This window comes from Podarcis liolepis (genome assembly GCF_965112155.1).
Source record: "Podarcis liolepis genome assembly, chromosome: 17".
NCBI classification, from domain to species: Eukaryota; Metazoa; Chordata; class Lepidosauria; order Squamata; family Lacertidae; genus Podarcis; species Podarcis liolepis.
This window is the reverse complement of record NC_139571.1, coordinates 27,254,375-27,266,751: the sequence shown is the minus strand read 5'-3', so window position 1 is coordinate 27,266,751 and position 12,377 is coordinate 27,254,375. Positions and strand designations below refer to the sequence as shown.

The following is a 12,377-nucleotide window of genomic DNA, read 5'->3' as shown; positions in this document are numbered from 1 at the left end:
ATCTTGCAGAGCACCCCCATATCCCATTTACCCTGATGAACCCCAGTTCCCCCCGGCCACTGGTCTTGCTAGCTAGCAAGGATGGGAGTTGTAGTTCATAAACAGCTAGAGACCCAACTTTGGGAAACACTGTTCGAAAGGCAAAGGACTGGGAGGGGGGCATTCTTCCTCTCAGATTGCTCCCTGCTGACAGTGCCTTCCACAGTCGCCACATTTTCTTCTTTCTAATTTGACAGCAACTGGCACCCCAGCCTCAAGCCAGTCAGAATCGCAGGGCTCACAGCATGTGTCATAAAACTGATTCACTTATCCCCTCATCACAGCAGATCTGAAAAGCCTCAATAGCGCTTTGCCTCTCCACACAGGACAAGCTGGTAATTGTTATTATTATATATTTATTATAATTGTTTATTATAATTATATTATAATAAATATTATAATTGTTATTTATTCAATTCCTATACCGCCCTTCATCCAAGGATCACTGGGCGGTTTGCAATATAATACACACCATAGTAAGAAACAAAAACAATATTTAAAGCCATGTGCGGGGGTTTGATTTGTCAGAGATATCACCCAGGCTCTCCATAAAAATCAACAACCAGTGAACAAAGGATGGCAATCCAACCGCAAAGGATATTTAAAGGGCATTCTATCCTAATGTTTAGTAAGGCATTTGGACCACAGGTCAGGCTGAAATGATAGGTCTAGCTGTCACATAGTAGGTCTAAATCCTTCATGTAGGTGTTCAGTTTTCATAGCAGAAATTTCTCAGTGGTCGATAAGAATATGTTTAGCTATTAGTATTACTTGCCTCAATCCAAAGTGATTGATAAACAATAACACATAAAAATGAAAGCACAATTAAAACACAGTCAGGATAAAAGGACACTACAATAAAAGCCTACCAAATTTAAAATCACCAAGGCTGAAATCTTAAGCACACTTACCCGGGAGTAATTCCTGCAGGACTCAATTGGTCCTACTTCTGAACAGATATCTATAAGATTACATTTATTTCACAAACAGCAACAGCAATAAAACCACCTTAGAACACCCTCATAAGAGCCAGTGTGGTGTAGTGGTTAAGAGCGGTAGTCTCGTAATCTGGGGAACCGGGTTCGCGTCTCCGCTCCTCCACATGCAGCTGTTGGGTGACCTTGGGCCAGTCACACTTCTTTGAAGTCTCTCAGCCCCACTCACCTCACAGAGTGTTTGTTGTGGGGGAGGAAGGGAAAGGAGAATGTTAGCCGCTTTGAGACTCCTGAAGGGGAGTGAAAGGCGGGATATCAAATCCAAACTCTTCTTCTTCTTCTTCTAAGACATGCTGTCAGGTGTTTTAGCATGCTGCTCTTAAATACTTACCCAGCCTGAATGCCAAGTGAATTAAAAATATGTCTTGACCTGGCTTCAAAATTGGTTGTGAGGGATCCAAGGGGAGGAGCTCAAACATTTGGGTGCCAGAATCAAAAAAGTTATTCCTGAAATCCCACACAAATGTGTATTTTATGGCCTGTGTCACTTTTGTGTGCCATAAGACCATTCCATCCCATTTTTAAAAACCATGGGACAAAAATCCATTTACATTAAACATTTCAACAGTTGGGTTTTTTAAGTAAAAGGATTTTATATCAAAACAGGTTGCATGTTAATTGGTCACGAGGCTCTGGTTCATGAATGAGTTCAAGAGGAGTGGAGCAGAATTCACAAAGATCAAATTCCTCAAAAAAAGGAAAATCTGTAAAAGAGGTGATACAGAGCGGGGTATCATTTGATGATTGCAGGGAATGGGGAGGAACCTATTTGCAAACCAATCGAGCTTTTGAATGATGCAATGGAACTAAGGTTGGAGCCTTGCATTACCTTTCCTGAACAGATTCTAAAAGTTCCTAATTATGTGAGTCCACACCAGAATTCAGTAAATTATTTAGAAAAGAGGGTTAACAGGCTGTTCCAATGTGAGTCCACAGCAGAATTCAGCAAATTATTTAGAAAAGAGGGTTAACAGGCTGTTCCAATGCAATTGTCTGCCTGAGGGGGGAAACCAAATGCTCAACTCCCCCAATTCATAAAATAGGTCAACTCATTTTGGCACACGACGTAGAAAATGTAACAATAAATTAAATGATATTACAACTAAGCTGTCTCAGGCAGCTTAGGGTAGGGCTGTAATACATGATTTAAACTATACAATGGAAATTAATGAAGTCTGCATAAAAGTAAGCTAGTAAGTTGGCACCCCTGCTGGACAAAATGGTCCAATCGCTTGGTCCAGCCAGCTCTTCATATGTCTTCTTCTTAAAATAACTTTAACTTTAACTGCATAAGGGACTCCAAATCTTTAGCATGGGCTAAGTGAGAAATCACTTCTGCAATGCATCCAATATTCAGTTGCACACACAGATCTCCATACAGCTCAAGCTAGGATTATCTGAAATCCCATCAAGCAGTTAATTCAGGAATGAGTACCAATGCGCAGGACCGGATTTAGGTTTGATGCGGCCCTAAGCTACTGAAGATAATGGGGCCCTTGATATGTCCAGCTGTCCTTTGTCAACAACAAATTGTCGCTGTTTCTTGTATTGAATATACACAATATGGTAATTTATGGATCTAATAGGTATCGAAAGCCATTTGCACATGCAGAATGTAGGCACCCTATATTTAGAAATGAGCAAACCAGTGATATTTTAGGGAGCAGGCTAGTGAGGCAGGGCCCAGTACTTACATCTTAGTAGCCTACACAACATGAAACTCAGTTGCTGTATGTAGGTTTTATTTTATTTGTTTTTTATCTTATATTTTGGAAATGTACATCCAGTTTTCCCCCCTGATTTTTTTAGGGGCCCCCAAGAGAGTGGGACCCTAAGCTATACCTTGTTTAGCTTACATACCTTGTAAATATATACGTAAATCTGGCACTGCCACTGTGTTCAGTAGGGTCTACTCCCTAGGGACTGTGCTGCAGTTTAGAACATTTCCCCATCAGTCATCATCTAATGTAAGGGTGGAAAGCTTGATGCACAGAGGCTGAATGCAGGCCTCCAGACTTGTTTGTCCAACTCTCAGGACACTCCCTGGGACATGCCCCTCAGCTGTCCAGTCCCATGCCCTTTTTAAGAGCTTTCTGGCCCGACTTCAATGCACCCTTGAACCAAGATATTGTGTTTTGCCTGAACACTGATCTAGCAAACGGATATGCATTTCCATGATGTCAAAAATGAAGGAAGACATTTTGATACTACTCACAATGCTCTGTTTTCATTTTTAACCTATCCTTCAAATAGTTTCAGTTACAATCAAATTGGAGAATAGGCTACACTCCCCCTCCCTCCCATGAATAAGAATAGATGTATTTTCAAATATAACAATACCTCATGTGAGGAGCTTCAACACTGGCGCTTAATAACACTGAAAAGATAGTAACGGAACAACACACAGCTCTTAATCTGTGGTTTCATTTTAAGGTACCAGCAGACAAGTTGCATTGTCTTGCTGCTGTTTTAGCTACTTGTTTTGTTGCTTGTTAAGCATTTTTCTGCTTCTGCACAGCAAGCTATGTTCTCTTTTTGTCTAGTATCATAAATTACCAGCCACGAGAGCTTCATCTCTCAGGGAACAAAAAGAATAGGCTTTGCGTATCCTTTTGCAGCAGAGCACGGCACGTACTTCATTAAAGCCGGGGTCGGCTATTTCAGATGTTACGGTTTATACTAATAAAGGAAAGCTACTCTTTAAATAATTGTGATGCCTATGGAAAAACCCTATCAGCAAAAAGATTGCTTTCCCTGTTAAAAAAGCAAACTTTTGCTATGCATTTTTGTGCCAAATTAACCATAACAGGCAGAGTCCCAAATATCCCTCCCCAACAGGAAGAAAAACAGACTATTTTGGTGCTTTTCTTTCAGAGCAAAAATTAGCAGGAAGAATCACAAAACATCCTGGCCCTGGTCTTGTGGTGAAGGAAATCTTTTTACAAAGGGGTGGTATATTATCTCTATCAGTATATAAGGGCCAGATCAGTTTCTGCAACCCGGTAGCCTCCAGCTGTTTTGGACTTCAGCTCCTATGAGCTCCAGACAGATAGTTCCAATGGCCCAGGGCTGATGGAAGCTGGGCTAGATAGAATAGAATAGAAAGTAAATGTAAATATTACAAGTTCCTACAAGGCACAAAGGGGGAAAGTTATGGCAAGCGGTTGGAACCACACTGGTGAGTCTTTCATCATTTCAGGAGAGCTTCAAAGACCCAGCTCAACCTGAGGGTGTCTGGCATAGTGCCCTAAATCCCAACCCTAGTCTCTGTGGATATAGAGACTATTAAAATACTCTGTACTACTTCCACTAGTGTGGAATAAAAGAACTGCGTGTAAATTCCTAGAATTGGATTTTTTGTTTCCCATTTCCAAATCACAGCACTGTTTCCTCTAACTGGTGTCTTACAATCAATTTAAATGACACATGGAAGAATCCAACAAACTGTAGAACCACTTAGATTCAAAATATTTCTGATTTTAAGAGAGCAATTTGGTGTGTGTGTGTGTGTGTGTGTGTGTGTGTGTGTGAATCTTATTGCAGATTAGCTCTCTACAAGCAAGGCCTCCAGAAACACAGAGGAAGACCAATTACCATGCTAAAGTGTATATCCTCTTTTCTTTTTTTTGCCAAGGAATACCTTGTATTTTAAAGAAAGATAATAGGCCACAATTCTCTGTTATCACTTTCAGATGTTTTGTAGCAGACTTTGGTTTCCAAGAGTAATCACCAGGAATCTACACTTACAACATAGTAATGGGAAAGCTGATACAATTGTTTGGACAATGATAGAATCTGCTTAAGAATAGAATAGAATAGAATAGAATAGAATAGAATAGAATAGAATAGAATAGAATAGAATAGAATAGAATAGAATAAGGACAACCACACTTTGCCCCCTTGTTTAATCCTCCTGGGCAAAGGTGAAGTCCAGCAGAGCTGTTCATGGGTTAGTGACTGTGTACAACCCTACTGAAAGCTGCCACTGACTTGACTCCAAAAACTATGTGCATATAAGAACTCTGTCAGAAAGATAAGCTGATGAAAAGATCCCTAAATACACAATTTCAGCACCAGACATGCAGGCAGAAATGTCCCAACTCACAGCAGAAAGCTTGGATTTCATATATGAGAGGTTCAAGGAGCTGCTCAGCCTTGTGCAGAAACTTCTCCCTAACATACAGTGAGGACAACAAAAGAAGTCCTCCAATGGAAGGGAACATTCATGCCCTTCATTGTACTAAATCAGGACATGTTTTGAGTCTACCAGAAAGCCCGTAAAACATCCAGTTATTAAATATTTAACTAAGTTTTGATGCTGTGTTATACTGTTTTGATTCCTCTACTGAACGTAACATACTTTTATTGTATATTTATTTTGCAATATGTATTAGTGTTCTTTTGGGGAGTCTTTTAGGCCAAAAAAGGTATATACCAAACCATTAAGTACTAAGCAAAGCAAAGTTACTTAAACCTGGAAAACTGCTCCCATTATATGATGGACCTCTTCCCAAAGAATGGGAGATGTAACAGATGTATCTGGTATCTGAAGAAGTGTATCTGGTATCTGAAGAAGTGTGCATGCACACGAAAGCTCATACCAAGAACTAACTTAGTTGGTCTTTAAGGTGCTACTGGAAGTAATTTTTTTATTTTGACTATGGCAGACCAACACGGCTACCTATCTGTAACTGGAACCATGGAAGGCACCACATTGAGCCGCATGAAATGGAAGTCCATCAGGTATCTGAAGAAGTGTGCATGCACACGAAAGCTCATACCAAGAGCTAACTTAGTTGGTCTTTAAGGTGCTACTGGAAGGAATTTTTTTATTTTCTCTCCAGCTAGATAATGCCATCAGCAAAGAGCACAGCTATGTCTATAGTAGTTAATAGTATTAGTATTAGTATTAGTATACTGCCCCATTTCCACAGGTCTCAGGGCGGTTCACAAGATAAAATCACAATATAAAATTATAAAATAAATAATAAAAATAAAAACAAGTTTCTAGTAACTTGAAATACAGTACTCAAACAAGTCAGACCTATCTTAGCGGTCTTAAAAACAGATTTCTCAATCCGGTGCATAGCCACAGATAATTCAGCCAGAGTGTGTGTGGGAATCCTTCTTGGCCACAACTTGCCATGAATGCAGCGTATCCTGAAAAACCATTTAGCCATTTATTGAACTCAACTTTAGTGCTGACAAAGCTCTTTGCTCCAATGACTATGCAAGGAAGAGTCTCGAGGATTGAATTTCCGCCTAGGGTTTATTTTCCTGAGTCTCCACGGGACAGGAGGTGCATGAGCTGCAACTCTGGAGAGCTGTAATGAGTCTACAGGTAATTGTGCAAGATCCCATGGAGATTACTTATTACAACTGACAGTACAACTTCCATTTCCTGCTGGCATAACTGCCACAAAGAGGATGCAGAGACAGCACAAAATTGAATTTTATACTGCTGAATGGGGTTTTGTGTTATTGTTGTTGTTTTAATTGGATACTTTCTAGAGATTAATAGTGGTGGACTCCACGGATTCAATTCATGGATATGATTTCCTGTTTTCAGGATATTAAAGAGGAATACCAAGAGGGTGAGTCTGTGGATTGGGGAGTAGAGATTCAGTAGGGGTGCAACCATAGCTGTCAACTTACAGATTTGAAAATAAGGGACCAGCAGCCTCGAAAATAAGGGATCAGAAGCCAAAATAAGGGATTTTCCAAGCACAGGTATGTTCAACTTCTGAGCCCCTCCGAGCCAAAGGCAGAAAGCCCAGCCAGCAGCCAAACGAAGCCTCTAGCCTCAAGGAAAACCACCGTCACCTCTCCGCTGGGAAGCGCTGAGCAAAGGCGAGTCCCCAGGCAACGTAGCCGATTTGATCAGCACAAGGCATGCAAGCTCTACCCCCCACTCGTTCTTAGACTTCTTATTGGGTGAGCAACGCAGCCAAGCAACACAGTTGGAGCCTCCCTCCTCCCTGGCCGGCAGGGAGGGAAGGGAGATGCTTCCTTTGAAACCTGGGAAATTTAAGGGACATCATCAATAAGGGACAGCAGCGGGACATGGCACTGGGATAAGGGACTGTCCCGCCAAATAAGGGACGCTTGACAGCTATGGGTGCAACAAGTATATTTCTAGCCATGGAAGTCATTGGGTGCATAGCACTGGGGAAGCCACATGCACACAGTATAACTTAATTCATGAGCTAATTCTGAAGATAAATGAGAAGATCGATACATTAATTTCCAGGCTCCAATGTGCCACAAAATTAATAATAATAAAATTCTATCCCAAACATTTTAATTCAAAATACCAGAATCTTGGATGCTTACATTATAATTATTCTATGTATCAGTTCAATTCCCATCATCCAGAAAATTGGCCATACTGGCTGGGACTTTATTATTTTATTGGACACCAGAATAAAGAAACAAGATCAAACAATATATGTATTATATTTTACATTTGTATCCCCCCCAAAGACTTCAAGTTGGGTTGTGTAAAAGGTAAAGCTGACCAACACACACAAACACAGGGTTACAGAATAAAATCCAGACATTTATAAGTTACCAGGGAATGTGATATAAATAATAGTACTGTCAGCTCCCTAGGTTATCAGAATAAACATCTCTTTTGACCAGTCTTTTTTTAAAAAAGGGGGTTAAAAAAAGTGAAGTTGTCACAGTAAGTGCTGCATTTTAAACATTTTAAACGTACCTTTGAGTACCCCCAGAAAGCACTGTTCATGACCACTTGTTAAAATGAGTCTTCATAGGGTGACATCTCCGTAAATTGGGAAACCACCAGAGAAAAAGCCCCTCCGCCTGAATTATCACTAGATTTCAGACCATGTTTGAAATCTGAATGAAATGACCAGGTTCTGAAAATGATCCTAAAACAGTTTGGGTCCCCCCCACTTCCCTGGGTGTAAAATTGGCCAGTAAATTGATCAACAGTCAATCAGGGAAATGGTGAATTTCTTTTTATATGTATAGTTGCCATATGGATAATTAGTCCAGTTTTGCAGAATAATCACAAATCGGGGCACAGGAATAATTCACTTCCAAACTTGTAATGCCGTCAGCGTGTCCTGCAATGGAGGAGATATGCAGATGCCCAGACTTTGTTTGGAGCAGATAGCTCAGCAAATATCTTCGTACTCTTTAAACAGGAATATGGTTCTTTTTCTCTCCCCCAGCCCCCACATGTTGTTGTTGTTGTTGTTGTTGTTGTTGTTGTTGTTATTATTATTATTATTATTATTATTATTATTATTATTATACCACCCAATACCTGGAGAATAAAACCAAAATAGAAAACGGCAAAATACATAATCAAAATAAAAACAACAACCCAACAACCCCCCCCCCAAAAAAACCCCACTTTTTTTTTAAAGGGCATAGGATCCTCACAACATTTAAATTAAGACAATTAACAAAGCTGGACAAGAACCACTCGCTGGAAAGACCATGATCTCAGAAATTTTTGCAGCAATATTTATTTATTGGCAACCAAATTGGCCAGGTGCCTTTCTGATACAAAGACAAAAAAAACAGCTTTGAAGTAAGAGTGGGAGGGGGGAATTTGCCATGTAAGCAAATGGCAAGGGGTGGGGGAGAGAGAAGCCTTCCAAGCTTCAACAGAGAAGGTGCAAGGTATATAAACACATGCCATATTCTTTACCATGTATCGTTGCAGTTCCCAATGGAGCTTGTATGAAATCCTGGCCCCGTACAGGCACTTAGCCAAGATGCGCCAGCAGCATAATTCGCACCCAATGATGCACGTGCAAGACTAGAAGGGGGAAGTGGAGCGCTGCCGGTGTGACCAATTGCTCAGATAATTGTGCAGAACTGTTGACAGGCATTCCATTAGCAGCAGATTGCCCCTATTTAACTGGCAGCTGTGGTACGGCCAAGGCTCCTGCTGCTTGCAAGGGCTTACTTTGAATACACAATGCCAATTACATAGGCCGAACTCTTCAGGTCTTTTGACAGGTACCCTCGAGATTTCCGCAATTAATTTTATTATGCACTTTCTGCCTAAAATGCCCTTGGAAGTAGGGAAAAGTTGTCTAGTATGTGTCTGGGAGGCTGTGTGTGTTTGTGTGTGTGTGTATGTATAAGGAGTCTTTCAATGGGTGGGTATGCAGAGGGAGACAAGGAGCTGGAGTTCATTTGGAGACATGAAGTGGCAAAGCACTGCAGAAAGAACTTGAGCTATTCATTAGCAGCATTTAAAATTACAAGAGATCCATGGGCAGAAGTGGAGTCAACCTGATAGTCCTGATATACTCTTGGAACAATTGGAGGAGGGTGGATTTGCATTTAGCACTCACAGCAGTAGCTTTAATTATGCCAAGTATCTCACAATCACAAGTGTACCACTGCTGTTCCAGGAGAAGGAGAGACGTCATCTTACAATCAGCCCAAGATAAAGTAAGAAATACCAGTGTATATACACACAACTCCCCTTTGACTCTGTTACAGGGACACAAAGTTGTTTGGCAGTTCTTAATCATTCTCTGATCCAACGTGCTTTTTCCTAAAACCTTACTGCTCCATGTAGCTCAAACAGCCCTTTGGTTAAATCCAATGGGCAATTGTCAGCAACCATGCTATGGTTTCAGGATACAGCAGTGATCTGGACACTGAATTGGAGACTACGGTGTCATCAACAAAGGAACCCAGACCAGGTTCCAGGTTCTGCAACCTGATCAGGGAACCAATGCCCCCAAATCAGGTACCCTATTGAACTTGATGCTAAAGCTCCAGAGTTATCACCGTCACAGGGGACTTCTCCTGGTCCTGAGGAACTAAGTGTCTCCCATTGTACCTTGCTAAGTTCAGCAGCACAGGGAACACACCGGGTAGGAAGGACACAGGAGAAGTGCCTGTGTCAAAAAGGGAATACAGCCCAGAAGAGATGAATTAGAGGCAGAGGCCAGAAAGACTTCAGATCACTCCCAAACATGGTTGGAACAAGTCAGTCACTACAAGCTCTCCTTGGAACAGCAACAACTGACCTGCCGTGATGGGCAACACAACAGGATTAACTTCCCAGAAACCAAATAATCTTCTAGAACACCTGAGGGGGGGTGTGCATTAAATGAACTTCTTATGCTAGGACAAGAATTAACACTAGCAAAAGCAGATTTCCTCCTCTCTCTTTCCCTACCCATCATCCCTGCACCATCCCCAAATCTGCTCTTGAGGGTTGGGGGGAGGGGGGACCACAACAGATTTTGAGGCTGTGCAAGGCAAGGGGTGGGGAAAGATCCTTATGCTTTTGAAATGTTCATCTTAGTGCTACCCTGAATACCATGCAGTTGCAAAAAGCAAGAGAAATAGTGTTGCCAAGCCAGTCCCCCCCCCAACACATCGGGGGGGGGGGAGCACTGCATAAGATTATTGCTTACATCTGAAGTCAAAATACTTTAAATGCCACCTTAGCAGTGACCAATCACCAGGAAGCACAGTGTGATGCAAAGGGAATACCAGTGAACTGACAATGAATGAATCCTATACAGGACAACAACCTTTTCCATACTGGAATGGTATCCATCATAATTTTTTGGGGGGGGGAAATGAATGAATTTGGGGACAGGTGAAAGGCAAGAGCCACTGTTCAAACACCCTTATAAACTGCAATTCAGTACTGTCATATGTGAGATTATATATATATATATATATATATATATATATATATATATATATATATATCACCTTGTTGAGAGTGGAACACACACACAAAAATCTTTTCTGCTGTTGAGATATTCAAATATAATTGCTGGATTTGTAGCTAGCTCATTTAATTAAAAAAGAAAAAGGTCCTTAATTAATATGAGCATGATTTGGATAGCTTGGTTCATTTGTCATCCTTTCCAGAAAGAATTTAATCATTTATGGAGTTAACAAGGAATAGTTAATAAAAGGATCCACTTATTTTTAAATAAATAAATAAAGTTCAGCTTCAGAATTTACCCTTAAGCTGCCACTGAAAAATGAAAGCCTTGGGTGAAAACAGTTTTTAAAATAATGGGGTTTTATTCTCATCCCTAAATTCCTTGTAAGACCAGATGTTTATCATGCATGTTTACATGAAGCAAAGCGTGTCCTACCTCAAAGAGGGCAAGTGTTGCGGTGAGACCTGGAGACTGACCTCCTGTGTTGTGGGTGGATATATTGGAAAGCCACAACACCCGATTGGTAGGTCCCTCATTGCTGGGTTTAATCTGGCCAATGGGGTACAGTCTAAACAGATCGAGGGACCTATATATATGCACGTGACCCAGAGCTTCCTCTTTCAGCTCATGCATTGGAACACCTGCCCACCTCTCCCTATATTTAGGGCATTTTGCAATTGACCTTGTTATGCCGTTGTGTGTCATCTGTCATTGGGACAGGGGCACGGCAGGAATTTTCCCCACTTGGCTGATTGGCTGTTGCCATTTGGGTTTCACCTCCTGCATAGCAAATCATCACAACTTGTAAGGTTGCGGATAGGCAGTGGTTCAGGTGACAGGGATGGGAGAACGGTCTTGCCATCCCTATGTGAAGGGTATTCCATTAAAGGAATCCAGGAACTCAACTTGGTTTGGTCAAACCCCAAGAGGGGGTTGTGCCCGTGCCTGAGTCCAGGGGAGCATCTGGGGAGTGGGCATAGTCCGTTCCTGGGCTTTCTGCCTACCTCAGGTAGGCTGACCTATGATAGAGCTCTGGGTCAGCTCTACCTGCAAGGGTGCAGGGAGCTAGTCGAACCAGAGCCTATGCAACCACTAACTTTCTATAATCAATAAAGTTGTGGCCTAAATTCTGCCAAAACCCAAAACTAAAATTTGAGTCAAATGTGTGTTTATTTAGGGAGGTCTGAACACGCAACTAAAAGTTCTGAAAACAAAAGTTACCATGTGCTCAAAAAGATAGTCTAACGAACAAACATAAAAGAACTGCAAGAATGTCTATGGATTTGCATCCAAGACAACTTTGTTCTCTTTTGTTTACATCATTTCACAAGCATGCAAATTATTGTTTGCCCAAGTAAATGACTTCAGGTAAAATTGTTGAAAGGATTTCAGGTTGCTTTGCACTTGGCTGCTACATCATGAGGAAGATTGATGCCAGAGCAGTTACTAATGCCTTTTTACACATCTGCTATGCTTTTTACATTGATCCAAAGTTTTTGAGCAAGACACAGTCTGAAGTCTTTGTGAGCTTACCGTAAAGCAAAGTAGTTTTCGTGTTCTTCATTCAAGCTTGGACGTACATCGAGAGACACACGAGAACAAAGTTCTGTATTTTGTAGTGTTTCCAGAAGGATCACCTGTTAGAAAACAAAGGAGA

The 12,377-nt window shown here is 41.2% G+C and overlaps 1 protein-coding gene across 2 annotated transcripts in view; it reads right to left on the bottom strand.

Annotated features, from left to right (window-relative positions):
• Window positions 1–12,377, bottom strand: part of LINGO2 (leucine rich repeat and Ig domain containing 2) — a 550,263-nt gene that overhangs the window by 432,378 nt on the left and 105,508 nt on the right. For both annotated transcript variants that reach the window (XR_014520631.1, XM_083482263.1), the window contains exon 2: window positions 12,254–12,357. The gene's annotated coding sequence lies outside the window, so the exon portion shown is untranslated. The remainder of the gene's footprint in view (window positions 1–12,253; window positions 12,358–12,377) is intronic.